The sequence below is a fragment of the Canis lupus genome, chromosome 28 (genome assembly GCF_011100685.1).
Source record: "Canis lupus familiaris isolate Mischka breed German Shepherd chromosome 28, alternate assembly UU_Cfam_GSD_1.0, whole genome shotgun sequence".
In the NCBI taxonomy this organism is placed as follows: Eukaryota; Metazoa; Chordata; class Mammalia; order Carnivora; family Canidae; genus Canis; species Canis lupus.
In genome coordinates this window covers 31,029,994-31,048,928 of record NC_049249.1, presented here as the reverse complement: position 1 = coordinate 31,048,928, position 18,935 = coordinate 31,029,994, and the positions used below count along the sequence as shown (strand labels likewise).

Sequence of the window (18,935 nt, the reverse complement as noted above, 5' to 3'; positions counted from 1 at the left end):
CAGCAGCATCACAATCACCTCCAGAGAGAGGAAGTTCACATTGTTGAGCCCATACAGAGCCTTTGCTTCATGAGCAGGCTCCAGGCTGGCTGAGGAAGGAAGTCAGCTGACATCCTTAGGGCCCTTACCCCACTGCCTCCTTCTGCCAATGAGAGCCTCTATCACAGAGGATAATTTCTGATGACAACTCTCACAAGGCACAAATACTCTCATATTCTGGGTCTAGCCATAGAGGTCTACCCATATATCTCTCCCCAGTCCTCCTGTGACATCATCTCAGTATTCATTAACTGCGTGAAGGAACCACATTTTCTCCCAAACTCTAGCAAGATAGCCTTCGACTCAGAGCAAGAGGAGCCCCAGGTGACCCCAGAATTGAACTTGTATTAACCATCACATGCTGTGGCCTCCTTCCCTCACTTGTCTGCCCATTTCTCTCTATCAGCCTTCCCACCCTTACCTGAAGAGACATTTCTTTAGGAAGCCTCTGCTGATCTTTGTTGCCTCTGCTGATCTAGTTGGGTTTTCCTAAAGCAGATGCTAAGATGGGGTTTGGCCTACCAGAGATTCACCAGAAATCAACAGCCATGTCAGGTGGTGAGCAGAAGCAGGATGAGGCAGACAGAGAAGTTGAATTTTGCCAGAGACCCAACAGTGACCTCAGCTCTAGGCCCTAAAAGGTTTCCTGATATCTCAGACCCCTCCCAGGACTGGACACAGATGTTCAAGAAGTAGCCGGACTCCAAGAAAGGATGGTTTCTTCCTGGAGGGATGAGAGCTGGGCTGTCTCCAGGTTTGGAGGTTCCTTATAACAAAACATGAAAGCAAACTGCAGAGCCTGGGGCTCAGAAAGAAGAGGAAGTATGAAGTGTTTATTGAACCCCTAATCTGGGGCTTGATCTCACGACCCATAGATCATGACCTGAGCCAAAACCAAGAGTTGGATGCTCAACCGACTGAGCCATACACATGCCCCAATATCAATACATATTTCTTAATTGTCTGTGCTTCAGTTTTCTCATCTGTAAAATGGAGGTCAGTTTCCTCATAAGATTATTGTGAAAACTGGATGAGTTAATACATACTTAGAACATCTGGCACATAGTAAGCTCTATAAAAATGTTAGCTGTTATATAATTACTATAGCCATATGTATTGTACATATTAATTATAATATCACATTGTTTTGATATTATTAAAATGACATGTTAATTTATATTACTCTCATGGGAAGTATCCAAAATTGATTTATTTTCTGCCTTATGCTTTTTGACACATAGGTACAAGCACTCAGCTACAGACAGCCTGGTGTGGAGCAAGGAATCTGGAGGACCTGTATTGTTCCCAGTTCCCCTCACCCTGAAAGCCTAGCATGGGATCTCATCTCCCCTGTGTGGTCCTTGTCAATGAGGAAGATCTACAAAGGATGCTTTCAAGTAACCAGCATCCTCTTCAGATTTTCTTTTCTAGTTCATTCCTTCTGGGGATAAAAGAGTCAAGCTAGTGTATCAAGACCTCGGAGGCCCAGAGAATGAGCAAAGGTAACATCATGACCCGAAGTTAGCATGACAGGCTACTGGTTCAGGGTGATGGGCAGTGTTATGGCCTGTTTGTATGTGTGTCCCCTCATGCACATGTTGAGAACCTAACCCCCAATATGGTGGTATTAGTAGGTGGATCCTTTGGGAGGTGATTTGGTCATGAGGGTGGAGTCTTCATCAAGACTTTTATAAAAAAGACCTCAGAAAGCTAGCCCCTCCCCTTCCACCACGTTGAACACACAGCAAGAGGTCTACAAAGAAGGCCCTCATCTCACCAAGCTGGCACCCTGACCTCAGAGTTCCCACCTCCAGAACTGGAGAATACATTCTGTTGTTTATAAGCCACTCGGTCTCTAGTCTTTGTTATAGCTGTGTGAACAGGCAGGAAGGACAAAGGGAGGGGAGGCATTCAACATAGTGAGCATGAGCATAGGCTTCCTCGGTCACTGACCAGCTACTTGACCTTGTCTGTGCCTGTTTCCTCATCTGTAAAACCGAAATCATGGTAGTGCCCAAATAATAGGGTTCTTATGAGGAGTAGAGGGGATAGTGTATGTAAAGGGTTTAGGATGGTATCCGGCATATTCTAAGCTTTTAAGTATTATTTTCCCACTGCCTAAAGACCTCAGAGCCTGGCTGAGGAAATAAGACATGAACTTCAGTGGGCTTCAAAGGGTGATTTTTAAAAAAACAAACAGCTCTGTATATGAATCCCAAGCAATGGACTGGAATTACCCACACCAAATTCATAGTAGTCCTTGGTCTGGGAAGAAGAAATGGGAAAGGAAGCCTCAGTGTTATCCATCATCACTTACTTTTTTGATTAAAGAAAAAGATTTGAACTAATATTTAGAAAGTTCTAGGCACTAGTTTGTAAACAATTGTTGCATTATTCTCTGTACTTTCTGATACCTGTATAAAAATATCTTTAGAGGGACTCCTGGTGACTCAGTGGATGAGCATCTGCCTTCAGCTCAGGGTGTGATCCTGAGGTCCTGAGATTGAGTCCTGCATCGGGCTCCCTTCAGGGAGCCTGCTTCTCCCTCTGCCTATATCCCTGCTCTCTCTGTGTATCTCTCAGGAATAATAAATTTAAAAATCTTAAAAAAAATCTTTAGAAATAACTAGTGAAGGGAGAGGCTCCCATGTGTCTTCCACAGGCGCTATTCCATTCATCATTACCTAATCACCTCCCGAAGGCCCCCCCTCCTAACACCACCACACCGAGGGGTTAGGATTTCAATGTGTGAATTTTGGGGTGACGGAAACATTCTATCCATAATGAGTACAGAGGTAGGACTTGAAGAATTGAACAAGAAGGGGCATTTGTATTGAAACTGCAACCTAGAGAGGGAAGTATGCTCTTCCAACTTTCAGCTGGTTAACAGTAGCTAAATATGTGATGGCCTAGCCACGTATTTGTCCTGTATGTTTTCTAATAGGGCTCAGATTTGATGCAGGAGAAGCTGACTTTACCACCTGTGGCTCTAGGCACATGCCTGATTGGTCTAAGTGAAGTCTTCTCCTTTTTACCAGGAGGTAGTTTGGAAGAGCCATGTGATATGCTTCTGGTTAATGAACTATGCTAAGTTTTTGCTGGAAATTTTTAATAACATTCTTCTCTGCTCCTCTGAAAGGCTTCCAGAAGCATCTCTCCCTTTATCCTGCTGGATATGAACAAGGGAGAACATAGCCTGGTTGCTGCCAGAAGCCACCCTATGATGATGAGGAAAACCATCTTTAGGATGCCGTTGACATTGAACCACAAAGCAGAATCACAGAGACAGCCTGGGTCTCAATTATATCATGAGCCTGGTGATATCAACTCACCCATAGCCCATGTTGTCTTTGGACATCCTCTTCCACAAACAATGGATTTCTAGTTTCATCCAGTTTGAGTTGATTTTCTGTTACTGCAATCTAAAGCATTCAAATTGACATATTTTGACATTGGAAAGAATATACACTTCAAAAGTGAAACCATAGCATGAAATACTGGTGCGGGCAGTGTCTGAAGGTATGCTTTGAAAAGAGCAAATGAGCAGTCCACCCTCGGTGCTAGATGGCATCCAATGCAGAAAGCACACCGCCTCTTATCAGAAAGCACAACTCCTGCGAAGGCACTCCACTGAACTATGTGTTTCTGAGTTTAGCAGACCCTATTTTGACCAATGTTACAGCCACTCAGCTCTACCCTGGACACTTAGCTTTGAGTTGCACCGTTGATTTTTTTTAAACTTCATTCTGTTGTTGTCTTTTTCTTTTTCCACTGCTGTCACAACAGGCAGAGCAGGGCAGCAGTCACTTACCTTGAGAAGCACTTTCATTTATATTCATGATTAATTTGTGGAGAGCCAGCTGAAGGACAGCAATAGAGAAGCTGTTGCCTGGGCAACAAGAGCCTTCCTGGCATTTTTTGAGAAATGTTGGGTCTTTGATGCTTCACAAAACACTCAATCTAAGAATTGAGCACCCAGAGTAACCCTGCCCAGCCATGCTAGAATGCAGAACTCTAGAGCAAAGAGTCATTGTTGACTTTTAACTCTGGTCTGTTTTCAAACTGGCTAAAGGAGGAATTCATACTCTCTTCTCAGAAAGTTAGGTCTGCTCTGCAACAAATTCCACACTTACAGACGGTACCTGAAAGCTGCAAATTCTGAGGAATTCCAGACAGTCCAATCTCTCCACCTGCTGGGCTGGTGGTGACTTGCTCTTTGATTTTTTTTTTTTTCTTCAGACCTTCACAGAGAGGATTTGGGCCCAGAGATGTTAGGATTTATGTACCCATGAGGGACACCCAGTTTTCCCCTGGGGTAAGAGCATATTGCAACAGAAGCCAAAATCCAAGGGTAGCATAACAGTAGATTAAATAAAATATGGAAAACCATGCCACCCCACCAAGAGTGTACAAGGGTTCTAATTTCTCTGCATCCTTACCAACATTCGCTGTCTTTTGTTTTTTGGGTAACAGCCATCCTAATAGGTGTGAGAATGATAGCTCGTTGTGGTTTTGAGCTGCAAGTCCCTGATGATGAGCATTTTTTCATGTACTTGGCCATTTATAAGTCCCGTTTGGAGAAATATCTATTCAAACCGTTAGGTTGGGTTATTAGGTTTTCTGTTATTGACTTGGAGGAGTTCCTCACATATTTTGGGAACTAACCTTTTATCAGATATATGGTTTACAAATATTTCCTCCCACCCCATAGGTGGCCTTTCTACTCTGTTGGTTGCTTTCTTTGCCGTGCACATTTTTGGTCTGATGTAGTCCCAAGTGAGACTATTTTTGCTTTTGCTGCCCATGATTTGGGTGTCATATCCATGAAATCATTGCCAAGACCAAAGTCATGAAGATTTTACCCTGCTTTCTTCTAGGAATTTTAAAGTTTCAGGCCTTACATTTAATCTTTAATCAATTTTGAATTGGTTTTTATGTATGGTGTAAGACAAGTGTCTAATTTCATTCTTTGCAAGAGAATACCCAGCTTTCCCAGAACTGTCTATTAAAGAGACTCCTTTTCCCATTGTGTATTCTTAGCACCCCTGTCAGAGATCTGTTGATCATAGATGCTTGGATTTATATCTGGGCTCTCTATTCTGTGCCACTGGCATATATGTCTGTGTTTATGCCAAAATCATACTATTTTATTCACTATGGATGTGTAATATACTTTGAAATCAGGAATTGTGATATTTCCTGCTTTGTTCTTCTTTCTCAAGGTAGATTTGGCTATCCAGGGTCTTTTGTGGTTCCATATGAATTTTAGAATTTCTATTTCTGAAAAAAAAATGCCATAGGGATTTTAATAGAGATTGCACTGAATCTGTATATCATTTTGAGTGGTATGGATATTTTAACAATATTATTCTTCCAGCCCATAAACAGAAGAGATCTTTCCATTTGTTTGTGCCTTTAATTTCTTTCAGCAATGTCTCATAGTTTGCAGTGGACACATTTGTCATCTCCTCAGTTAAATTTATTCCTGAGTGTTGTATTCTTTTTGGTGCTATTTTAAAGGAAATGTTCTCCTAAAATTCTTTTTTAGGTGGTTCCTTGCTATTGTTTAGAAACAGAACCGATTTTTTAAAATGTTTTATTTATTTATTCATGAGAAACACAGAGAGGAGAGAAAGAGAGAGGCAGAGACACAGGCAGAGGGAGAAGCAGGCTCCATGCAGAGAGCCCAACGTGGGACTCGATCCCGGGACTCCAGGATCACGCCCTGGGCCGAAGGCAGCGCTAAAGCCACCTGGGCTGCCCAGAACTGATTTTTATATATTGCCTTTGTATCCTGCAGCTTCATGGAATTTACAGAAGAACAAATACAGCACAATTTCACTTAAATGAGGTAGCTAAAATAATCAAACGCATAGAATCAAAGAATAAAATGATGGTTGCGAGGGATTGGGGGTAGGGGGAAATGAGGGAGTTGCCAATCAATGGGCATAAACTTTGGTTGTACAAGACCAATAGTTCCAAAGATCTGCTGAACAATACTGTGCCTGTAGTGAACAATACTATATGCTTAGAGATTTTTTTTTATATTTTATTTATTTATTGGAGAAAGAGAGAAAAAATGAGTGGGGGTGGGGGAGAGGAGCAGAAGGAATGGGAGAAGCAGGCTCCCCACTGAGCAGGAAGCCTGATGTGGGACTCAATCCCAGGACCCTGAGATCATGACCTGAGCCGAAGGCAGATCCTTCACCTACAGAGCCACCCAGGTGCCTTTCCCTTAGATATTTTTTTTTTAAAAAAGGTAGTCCTCATGTCAAATGTTCTTATCATAATAAAATAAAACAAAATAAAGAAAACTGTGCCATCCCAAATAACATGTGACATGTTTAGATTAAATAAAAAAATGCTCCAAGTCAGGATCTTTGGTTGCAAGTGACAAAAAGAACATTCTCCGACTGAAAGAATCCAAGGAAGGAAATATGCAAAACTGTAGGGAAGAGAGGGGTACAGTGGGCATCTAGGACATTGGAATTAGAAGTCAAGTACTGGCTATATCGGACTCTCCCTGTGTCTTTGCTCTCTGCTTCTCTGTGTGTTTTGGCTTTTTTCTCTCTCATTGCAGCCTGTTTTCCACCAAATAGCTGGCAAGATGTCTGTCAGCAGATTTTGAGCTATATTTCATTGTTTCTCATCGCTTCCCCAATTCTAAAACAACTCTTGGGGAAGAACACTGATTCACCCACTTTGGTCTAAGGCCCAGGGAAACCAGACTGTGTTAAAAAAAAAAAAAAAAAAAAAAAACACGCATAGAGCTGTGTGGATGGAAAAAAGAAGGCATTCAGTCAAAAATCCCTGAAAAGTTTACCACTCTACAGGGCCTCAGCCACCTAAGAAATCAGAGTCAGCAAACCACAGGGGAGAAGCCACTGTGAGGACTAAGTTGTCCAGATAACCAGGGGTCAGAATGACCAGGAGTCCTCTCCAAGTCCCAGGGAAAATTAGAGGAAAGAAAAACTGAGTGTGGAAAAAAAAAATACTGAGCGTGATTCTCTTTAAAAGAATGATACTTCTCAGCTTCTCATAAACCCACAACAAACAGGGATTTGTAGCATATGGTAGATAACGCTGTCTAAAGAAGAATTAAGGGACGCCTGCATGGCTCAGTGGTGGAGCTTCTGTCTTGGGCTCAGGTCATGATCCTGGGGTCCTGGGATCAAGCTCCACATCGGGCTCCCCACAGGGAGCCTGCTTCTCCCTCTGCCTATGTCTCTGTTTCTCTCTCTCTGTGTGTGTCTCTCATGAACCAATAAATGAAATCTTAAAAAGGAGAAAAATCTTAAAAAATCTTAGAAAAAAGGAGAAGAAGAATTGAGAATTCCCTCCTTTGTCCATGTTAGAAAGGTGGAGAGAATGGGGCACAACTCTCTGAGCTGACCCTGGATAGCCCAATCTACCTTGAGAAAGAAGAACAAAGCTAGAAGTATCACAGTATGATTTTTTGCATAAACACTATGCTCTGTGCTTCGTGTGCGTCATGGCATTGAATCCTCAGAGCGCACTATCCCTGGGCATCCCCATTTTACAGATGAGGAACCTGAGGATCAGTAAAACAAGGCAACTTGCCTGAGACCTTCTAGTGAGTAAGGGATGGAGGTTGGTTAGAGATCCTATCCGTGGCCCCCTGTGCGTGAAGTATGGGACCTTAGGGAGCTGATTGATTCTGGCTCTGATGTGGTGAAGACATACTCCCTTCCCTGGGATAGATTCCTACTCACCTCTGCGGGATATATACAGATTAGGAGTTGTTGCCACCTGTCCTTCCTACCTGCCCCACCAGGGAAGACAGCAGGCCCGGTCAGAGGATAGATACTCAGGTTTCCTCTTTCCCTGCCCAGGTACCTGGAAGCCACCTCCCCCTCACCCCACCGCCCCAGGCCCTGAAATCAGCCTAAGAAGACCCTACCAAGCCCCACCACACTGCCTGGGACTTGAGAGCAACAGCACCATAAAAACCATAGTTTGGAAAATTCTACGTATTTTTGCTCTTTTAATAATAACCAGGACTTTTTTTTTTTTTTCAGATATTTTACTTTCAAACCATAAGCATATCCTAAACGACAGTAGTGGATTATCTCTGCTGAGCCTTATTGCGATGTCTTACAAATTATATTAAAATATTTATGCCCTTAAGAGTCCCCAGGCTTGCTAATTCCTTTCTTAACGTCACCTCATGCCAAAGCCGACAAAGCTAATGAAATAATCCTCCCTGCTTTCCCCTCCCCCAAAGCAATCATATCTTCTAATCGTATCTCAGAAACTAGTCACACAAAGTCACTTGAAGTCCTTTTGGGGATTGTGTTATAAAGATGGATTTGTGCTATGAGTGTGGAATTCAATTTGTATGTTTTCAGCTGGTTGTCCAGGTATAAGAAGGCTTTCCCAGTGTTTAATGGAGCCGTTTGTCTCCAGAAATAAGCACTAATACAATGTGACATGTACAGACCTGAAGTTCTGCCTTTTTTCTCTTGCATGAGCACCCCGGGGTGGGGGGTGGGTGGGAGGGAAGAGGCTCTGGTATCAATGAGAATCACAAATGGCCACTTTTCTGATAGAGATTGTGTTCCCTCCCCGGAACCGCAGGAATGGCCAGCCTGTACAGCAGTCTCTTTGTCAAGGCACTTAGATTCCTGATCTAGAGCATTCTCTTCCATGTGCTTCCGGATTCTGATTGTACGGACGCTTTAAAACCAAGAATGTCTGGATTTGAAACTGAGGAGAAAGGTAGATAGAGCTCTATCCTGCTAATCTCATCACAATTACTGGGGCCGTTATTGTTATTACTCAATTTTCTGTAGAAATTTGCAAATGGCTTTATAGTTATTTTATGCAGAAAAACAAGAGCTGACTATTGCTAAAGCGCACGCAAAAATTGCTGATAACTAGAGAAAGACTCAGTGTATTGAGGAAGTAAATAACCGAGAGTAATTATAGAAGTCTAAGAACACATGACATTGCACACAATCGTAATGGTAGTTAACACAACACTGTGTGCACCAAGATCTGTCTCAGTGGTTCCCATCATTTAACTCATTTAGTTCTTACAACCACCTGGGAAAGCAGGTATCCCCATTATTCTCATTTTGCAGATGAGGAGACTAAGGACAGGGACTGCCTCAAGGTCACAGTAGTTACTCAACGTCTGTTGTTTTTGCCTGGTTAATACCCATTCCTGCTACTGGTTCTCCATTGATTCTCGGGGAGACCCCCATCCGTCCCCCATTCTCAAGCCTACGTTTGCTTGGGGTTTGCCAACTTCCTCTGCCCCCATCTCCCCCAGAGTGATTCAGGTCTAGGCCCATCAGCATACCCCACACCCTGGCCACCATGTCCAGTTCCAGATTGACCATGGAGAGTCAGGCTGAAAACTGCTGTGCAATATTAAGAAAAGAGAACTTCCCTTTGAGCTCCTCAAAACTGGGAGGAATTAGGCATGGAGCTGCAGGAGCCACCAAGTGGAGAAGGGTGTGGAGGGTGGGGCCACCCCAAGCAAAGCCGAGTTGCAGGGGGGGAGAGGTTGGCCTGATGGTCTGTGAGGCCCGCATCCAGCCTTTGCAAGGTCTACTTCGGAGTGAGACTTGTCCCAATTTTTTTTTTTTAATTCAGTGTTTTGTTTTGTTTTAAAAATCTTTGCAAAGGTTGTACAACCATCACCACCACTGCTAGAAAATTTTCATCAACCCCAAAGACACTCATTGGCAGTCATTCCACATCCCTGCTCCCACAGCCCTCTGCAGCCTGCATACTTGTCACGTCACCCCAGGGTTTAAACCAGAATCAGGGGCAGCCCAGGTGGCTCAGTGGTTTAGCGCCACCTTCAGCCCAGGGCCTGATCCTGGAGACCCAGGATTGAGTCCCATGTTGGGCTCCCTGCATGGAGCCTGCTTCTCCCTCTGCCTGTATCTCTGCCTCTCGCTCTCTCTCTGTATCTCATGAATAAATAACTAAAATCTTTTAAAAAATAAAAAATAAACAAAATAAAACATAATCACACTCATTCATGGTTCAGGGCTTCATCTCCCTGTTTCCGTCCCTGCTCTGGGAGAGTGTGGTCCTCAGGAAGATCATTGAGGACATCCACTGAGGATATCACTCATGCTAGGGGGGCCACTCTGTTATATATAAACAAGTTAGGAATCAGAGACTTAACTGTGAAAGTGACATCAGGAGATGTAGGGTGACAGGGGTGGCTGTGACATGCGATTCTGATGGCGACTGGGACATTGCCGCCCTCTGTGGCCTAGATAAGATTGTCATTGAATCCCCAAATCCAAAACATTTACCACGAAGAGGGAAATCAATGCTTCGCTCAGGGACCCCAGGCCACTGGCCCTATAATGAGGCTCCTGCTTCAGGCTGTGCTATGTCTGTGCCACCTGTGTCAAGGTAGAACACAGCTCCAGGTTGACTTGTGTTTCCACTTAAACTCCATTTGCACAAAATTTACTAGCAGAGTCAATTTTACTGATAAGCTGGGAGGGAGGTAGATAAGGGAAGGAATGTTGCAACCCCACACACAGCTGCAAAGTGAAAGCAAGCTTCTCTGCCCTCACCATGGCCACCACCTCAGACCCTGGTTGTCCCTTCACATGGGTAGCCCCATGCCACCCACTGACTCCTCTCCCTAGGTACACTCCACTCCTCTCCCTGTCTCTCTCTCTCCTCTTTCTGTTCCTCAGCATCCCCTGCTCCTCCCCCACAGAGTCCAAAGTGACTAATTCAGCTGCTCATGAAGAAAAGCTTAACTGCCATTTTGTTGCTCAGGCACCTGACCTCAGGGTCCCCCGTTCTTCCCTGGGTAACATGTTCCTGTTTGCTCCTAACAAACACAGCTCCCTTCCAAAGACCAATGCAACACTTAACTGTAGGGCCACGTGATGACTTCAGTCCTAAATGCTTTACCTTCATGGGTCCTCCATAAAAAGTATTAAAAGTTATATTTGTGATTGCATTAGTAGAAGAAAAATATAATTCCATCTGGGTTATATTCATTTTTTAAAAATTCTGATTTTAAGAGAAATTAAAACTTGTTCATGGGTCTCTAAAAGTATCATGACCCTTGGGTGCCAGTGCTGTGGTTCTTACCGCCTAAGCTGGCCCTGCTAAAACAATATATTTTTCATCCTGCTGTATATCTGAGTGAGGTGGGCTCTCCAATCAGTGAAGCAAGGATCCCAATACTGAGATGTCCCTCACAAACTGACTTCTGGTGCTGGAATACATCCAGGCTGGGGCCACGATGGGTCTCCATTTGCCACCTGTTTTTAGTTTGATGCAAGGAAACAGTTCAGGGACTGGTTCCCCTTGCAACCGTGGGGGAGGACACCTAGAAAGTTCAGCCCAGGAACCCTGGGCTCCCCAGCAAACTCTTCACTGAGGTGATTGGAGGAAGAACAACTAAATTATGGCAGAAAAGGGAAGGGGTGGAAGGGGACATAGAAGCTTATTTGGACTTGGTGGGCACTCTGCCGAGCATTGCTTCCCTTAATATTCTATGAGCATCTGAGAGGTGGCCAAACGTAAATATGTGCAGGGTGTCCCGGCACTCTGCTGAATACTCTAAATAGTTTATTTAATATTTGTAGTCATCTGAGAAGTAGGTATAATTTTTGTTTCTATCTTACAGGAGAGGATGTTGACATTCAGAGAGAGTTAATACTTTTTTTTTTAAGATTTTATTTATTCATTCATGAGACACACGCACACACAGAGAGAGAGAGAGAGAGGCAGAGACACAGGCAGAGGGAGAAGCAGGCTCCATGCAGGGAGCCCGATGCGGAACTTGATCCCAGGACTCCAGAATCATGCCCTGGGCCAAAGGCAGGCGCTAAACCGCTGAGCCACCCAGGGATCCCCAAGAGTTAAGACTTCTAAGGGCAGTCAGGGTAGAGGCAAAGCTCAGGACTGAGTTTTAGGGAATATCCCGGGACCAGGAATGGCTCATGGTGAGTCAGAGTCTGGAGGAGACTTTGACACAAAGGGAGCATCAACTGAATCATGGGCATCATGTCTGGCAAAGGACTGATGCATTTTAGTCCTGGGTTCATGGGCTATTCAGCAACTATGCCCCCCATTTGGGGCTTAGGTTAGATTTTGGGAGAGATGGGGTTATGCCACAGAGGTCAAGCCATATCATATTTTGGAAACCCCATATGCCATGGGTCTCAACAGTCTTTTAATATGATAAGTGTGTACCCACTCGATTGCCAGGTCAGGTACCAAGGAAGCAGGTTTCCAGTAGAACTAGATGACAGCCCCAAATATTTGCAGGCAATGTATATTTATTATCCTTTTAAAGGGCCCATTCCTAGGACACTTGACTTGCCCAAAGTACCTTCCAAGCATAGCAACCTATTCTTTCTTTATTTTTTAGGATTGTATTTATTTATTCATGAGAGACGGGGAGAGAGAGGCAGAGACACAGGCAGAGGGAGAAGCAGGCTCCCTGCAGGGAGCCTGATGAGGGACTCGATCCCAGGACCCCAGGATCACGCCCTGGGCCATAGGTAGACACTCAGCCACTGAGCCACCCAGGTGCCCCTACAGCAGCCTATTCAACCATCATGGGACTCTGCTCTAGGCCTAATAACAGTAACATCAAGCACCATCATTGTTACACTATTAGTGGTGTGTATCATGTGCCTCAGGTGCATTAAATGCTTTGGATATCATGTCTCATTTAATTTTCATAACTGCCTTGGAAGATAGGGATATATTTTACCCATTTACAGGTGAGAAAACAGGCTCAAGTAGGTTGAGCACCTTACAAGGCTACATAGTTAGGATGTGACAAAGCCCCCTTCCCATCAGTCTGGCTCTAAGTCTGGAGCTCAAAACCACCATTATCTTCTACCAAACCCTAAAGGTAAGTGTTTCTCATTTCCTGATTCAGGAAATTACCATGACTGTCCCAGGCCGAATCTACTCAGATTTGTACACTAAATTTTACTGTAAGACGTACTACACGGGTGCTTCTCAAAGAGGGACGGTTTCACCTCCCAAAAGACATCTGACAACATCCAGAGATGCTTTTGGGTGTCACAAATGGGGGCGGGGAAGAGGGGAGGTTGCTACCAGCATCTATTCGTAGAGGCCAGGGATGCTGCTAAACATCTTACAACACACAGAATGGCCCTACAACAGAATTATCCAGCCCGATATCAGTAGGGCTGAGGCTGAGAACCCCTGTGTTACATAAGCTACCATTGAATTCTAAGTCAAAATAGAAAAATCATACAATCTGCTCCCTTCCGAAACAGTATGTCATCTGCCAAGGATGCAAAGTATGGTCTTAGTACCAACCGCTGGATGCTGAGTCTGAAATGAATGGCTTTCCAAAGGTCCCACCAGGTAGGGTGACCGGATATTTTATCCTACAAACCAGACAGTGACTGTAAAAGGAGACAATTACTCCATGACAACAAGCAGAAACCTGGATGAATGACCCCTCTGCTGTTGAGTTTGCTGGCAAACACCTGCTCAAGGCAGAGGCCAGTGTAGCGGTAAAGATGAAAGGCTGCCACATAAATCTTGGCAATGACTTCAAAGGTTTTCCTCCAAGAGCTTATGGGCACGTTAGATTCCCAAAGGCTATTCCTGGGTCCCTCTGTCCTCCATACAAGTGACACCTCGCTCCATCTGTTGCTATCAGGCAAATCTGATAAGCCTTTCCTCTCCAGCCAGTTTTCTTGCTATTTCTGAGAGGTTGTCATTTGAACTTTGTCAAATTGAGTATCTCCTGTAGTTCATTTTACCTTGCCAAGCACTCCGTGAGGGAGGGTCATGTGTTATGTTCATTTTTAAGAGGTGTATACTGAAATGTGGAAAGGCAGGTGCCTCTGAGGGACAAAGCAAGTTGGTGGCTCTGGAGTCCATGTTTCTAGGGCATTCGAACCCAGTGATTGTTTCTGTCATAAGACAGGAGTCGGATGATGTCACATTCTAAATAGACTCCTGTGGTTGGGGGGGACACCTGGGTGACATCGTTGGTTGAGTGACCAACTCTTGGTTTTAGTTCAGGTCATGATCTCACCACCCTGGGACCAAGTCCTACATCGAGTTCTGCACTCAGCCCAGGGTCTGCTTCACATTCTCTCTCTCTCTCCCTCCAGCTTGCACTCCCTCTGTCTCTCAAATGAATAAATAAAATCTTTAAAAATGAAGAAATAAACTAAATACACCCCCATGGGTATAACTAGACCTCGAGAAAAAATCCTAAAAACATTTTTAGTATGACCCTATCTGACCAAAATAATAATAATAATAATAATAATAATAATAATAATAATAATTTATTTATTTATTTTTAGAGAGAGACAGAGAGAGAGAGAGATAGAGACACAGGCAGAGGGAGAAGCAGGCTCCATGCAGGGAGCCCAATGTGGGACTTGATCCTGGGTCTCCAGGATCACGCCCTGGGCTGAGGGTGGCGCTAAACCGCTGAGCCACCCTGGCTGCCCTAACCAACATAATTATTAATGGGGTATCAATAAAATTGTGTCTTGAGCTGAGGAAGAGCCAAGGTGGTCCAAAGATTCTGGATGTGCTGTCTACACTTCACCCCGTTTTCTTGCACTCAAGAGACTGTATCAGAATGTGAGCGAAAGTCATTTCATTATAACGGATAATGTTGGATCCGCTCTATTTTATTAGAAGAGAGATTTATCTAGAGACTCTACTGAGTAGCTGCCTGTGATCCATCTCACTATCTACCCAAGACTCATCACCTGTGTGTTGGGCACCTTGCTTGAGAGTGGGGCTCCCCCCCCAACAGTGCCCTGTCCCTGGAGAAATGAACACAAATAGCAAGTAAGACAATAAGACACTATCACTAGTCTTTTTATTTATTTATTTATTTATTTATTTATTTATTTATTTATTTATTTATTTATGAGACAGAGAGAGATTGAGAGAGAGAGAGAGGCAGAGACACAGGCAGGGGGAGAAGCAGGCTCCTTGCCGGGAGCCCAACGCAGTACTCACTTGATCCTCAGTCTCCAGGATCACGCCCTGGGCTGAAGGCGGTGCTAAACCTCTGAGCCACCTGGGCTGCCCCACTAGTTTTGTTTAGATTATTTTTCTTGCTTTCTCTTTTGAACTCAAAATCGAATCCCTGGCTAAAGCTCATGGGTTTTAGGGAGACGACAAGAGGTAATTTGGCAGTAGAGATGAGAGATGTCTACTGGTGTCCGGCTCTGTTTAGACTAATGATGGTGATGGGATGGCCTGGGAGACAGAAGACACTCATGAAAGGTAAAAAGTCTACAACAAGGGGTGAGGCCTTATGAAAAGAAGTGGGCTCTCCCCTCCAAATAAAAATAAATAAAAAAGAGGTGGGCTCTCCCTCCCCCCAGTCAGGAGGATGTGATATTGATAAAGTAACAAAAAAAAAAATTAGGTTGTGAGGTTGATATAGAGCTTTGTCACTCATCCCTTTAATTCTGCAATTAAAAGAAGAAAATAAGTGTGCTGTGCTTCTTTTTCCTTCAGGAGAGATGGTTGAAGCTGTAGGTAGAGCTACTCACTGACAACCAGAAGAGGAAGATGGATGATCCTGGCTCCTTGGAGACTTTGTAATGGAGTTTTCTCCTTCACCGCATTCCATTTTTCCTTGCCACAGACCCTGACTTCTCACTCTCCGCAGTTGAAATACACTCCCTTCTGTTTTGCAGATGGCAAATGTGACAGTGCAGTGAGCTGTGGGCTATAAGCCAGTCTGATGGGCACCCTAGTCTGTGAGTGGAGGCCAGAAATAGCTGGGGTGGAAATGCATGCCTTGGAGTTGGGGTGGCCTCCTGGAGAGCTGGAGCCTCCCTGGAGGACCCTGGAAGGCTGGCTTGCAAATCAGTTTTCTTCCTCTTGTCTCTCATCCTCCAGGCTCCTCAGTCTCTCCTGCACCCCCTTCCCCCCCATCTCAGGCTCCCCTCTCCTTGGAATTCATAGCACAGCTGTAGCACTGCAGGAGTCTTCTACCCTGACTTCTGTTTGGAGTTAATGGGGAGAATGTCTCTCCCCACAGGACCTGCTGGACAGCTGAGGCAAGGAAGCTGAGAGAAGGAATGGGTCCTGGCCCACCCGCCAGTCAGACCACAGCTTGCAGAAATTGAAAGCACATCCTATCACAGGCATAATGAATGTGCAGTGGGTATGAATATTACCCTACATCTTGTGCATAAGAAATGTCACAGTGTTTTTATTTTTCTAAATCAACTTCAATTGGCTCTGAGCCCCCACTAACCAGACTGGCAGGAAATTCCATCTTGGTTATGGAATGGAAGCCCTCCTTCCCCTCCTCTGAGTTGTACCCAGGCCTTGAAGATGTATGACAGAGTCCAGAACATTCATCAAATGCTCTGCTGGCCTTCAGCTCATTTTCCTTATTCAAAGAGCGCCCTGGCACGCCCTTGACGTTGGCAGCTTCCTTGTCAGGTTTTGCTTGGCGATCTTTGCTGGGGTGGGGAGGTTCATTCCTGACTCATTCCCATGGGAAGTTCTGCCAAGGTCTCACCCACAGCCCCCACCCACTGTGCACCCTGGGAACAGGACTTGGGGTCCTCTTACCCATGCTATCCTTAAAAGCCCCCAGCTCCTGTTAGTGCCCAGGAAAGCTAAGTAACTTTGCTCCCTCCCCTCCCTGTGGCTTCACTATCCCCCAACTGCTCAAATTTCACCCATCCCTTCCCTTGTCTACAAGCGTCTAGCATGATGGCTCTGTCAGCCCAGATTTTTGTCAAAGAGTGATGTGTTGGCCCGGTTGTTTCCTTCTTAGAGCTATGAGGGAAAATCTTCCAGGACTCTCTCCTAGCCCCTGGTGGGTTGCTGGTGATCTTTAGCTTCTTGGCTTCTGCTACATCCACTCCAATCTCTGCCTTCATCTTCACATGGTGCTCTCCCTGTATACATTCCTGTCTCCAAATTTCCCCTTTTTATAAGGACACCATTCATACTGGATTAAGGGCTCAACATACTCCGGGATGATGTCATCTAATTTCTAATTAACTAATTACCACTGCAATGGCCCTATTTCCAAATAAAGTCACCTTCTGAGGTACTGGGAGTTAGGACTTCAACATTTAGAGGGGACACCGCTGAATCCATAAGAATGACCAATTTGCTTCAGTTTGCCTGAGATTGTCCTGGTTTTAAAGTTAAAAGTTTCATGTCTAGGGAACTTCCTTAGTCCAAGGCAAACCAGAACAGTTGGCCACCCTAGTGACCATGCTGAAACAACCATGCTGACCATGCTGAAATAGTAACAAAAAGGGTCCAATGCTTGTTATTGTCTGCTGTATATATTTCTCAGGAATCTCAAAGGAAAGGTTGGCTACTGGCAGATAAATTTGGAAGCTCCTAGGTTCAGTGGATGAATGGCACTTAACTCTTGACACAAGCAGATATTCACCAAGTGTTGATGGAAATGGAAAAGACAAGTGCCCAGAGGGCTGTGCTTGGAGGTATGGGTGGAGGAAGGAGGAGACAGAGCTGGAGTAAGGTGGGAGGAGTCACTTTTGGAAAGGAAAGGTCTGAGGGAGGGTTAAGGTGAAGCAGCTGTCCCAGATGCTGGGTGCAGAGAGGAGGACGTGTGGGAGGGCTTGCACTTGAGGCTCCCCCTCTCTATGGGTGGGAAGTCTTCACCTGTTGAATGAGCCATCATATCCAGGAAGCTTGGCATCCAGTGGTTCTGATGGTCGCCATGCTTTTAGGTTGCTACCACTTCAGAAGAGTGAGAACACTTCAGTTCTTTCATAAATTGAAGATAATGTGTTTAGAAGGTTATATTTAAAACACGCTTAGAACACATCTGTTTTGCAGTGTGACGGGATGCAAGTCTCCACAAGGACAGATCTCAGTGAAAAGAAGGAGAACTGAATTTCCAGTAGACCACTCATTTGAGTGGGTAAGACAAGGGCCCCCCTGCCCCCCTGTGATTGGCTGCTGTTGTTGTTTACAAGTTCAGTTTCAGGAAGATCATGCAAATGCCTCCCAGAGGATCCCTGTGTTATTTGACATGATCTTGAAATAATCCCCTCAAACAAAGCTTTCTGATCACTGATCCAGCTAACAGAGAAATAAAAATAAATGCATTTCATAAACACCACTACTGTGGGTATGTAAAAATGTCATGAGCAGATAAGTAATTTCAGAAAAAAAAGATGGGGGACATCTGGGTCCTGGGTCCTGGGATCGAGCCTGTCTTAGACTCCTTCCTCAGCAGGGAGGCTGCTTCTCTCTCTCTCTCTCTCTCTCTCTCTCCCTGCCTGCTATTCTCCTTGTTTGTGCTTTCTCTGTCAAGTAAATAAATAAAATTTTTTAAAAAAGATGTGGTTTTGACAAATGATAGCAACTGCTCTTGTTAAATAAACATTCTCCTTTCATAAGACCAGGAATAAATCATAGTTTAGGGGATGCAGAGTTGATTACAGAAGCATATTTTCTTGTTTACAGTCTATTGATAATACTATTCTCAAGCAACTATTAGGTAGAAAGTAAGATTCTTAGGGACTCCAACTACTTTGTCCACAATAGATTTTTCCTCCATTACCCAGAATTTTATGCCACTGTCCACATTACCAATAGCCCAGTCCTAAAAAACAATCTCTCTGGTTTTTAATGAAAACATCATCAGAATTGGTCTGTGGTAACCAACAACCTTATTTTATAAATGGAAAAACTGGGGTACTTAGTGCCTCGTAGAAGTCTAATTAGAGAACCGGAAGAACCAGTCATCTCTGGATTCAACTTTAGAGGCTGGGAGGTGCTGTAATATAAATTTCTACAGAACAAGCAAATAATCTAATAATACTGGAAACTACTCTGAGATAAGTTTAATAAGTATAGTAGATACACACACTCCACTTGATTTTGTTTTGGAGAATATGGTA

At 44.3% G+C, this 18,935-nt stretch overlaps 1 long non-coding RNA gene across 1 annotated transcript; it reads left to right on the top strand.

Annotated features, from left to right (window-relative positions):
* Nucleotides 1-13,151: 13,151 nt before the first annotated feature.
* LOC119866528 lies at nucleotides 13,152-17,588 on the top strand. Its single transcript, XR_005380302.1, has 3 exons — nucleotides 13,152-13,404; nucleotides 15,544-15,788; nucleotides 16,073-17,588. It is a non-coding gene; the product is annotated as an uncharacterized LOC119866528 (long non-coding RNA).
* The last annotated feature ends 1,347 nt before the right edge of the window (nucleotides 17,589-18,935 follow it).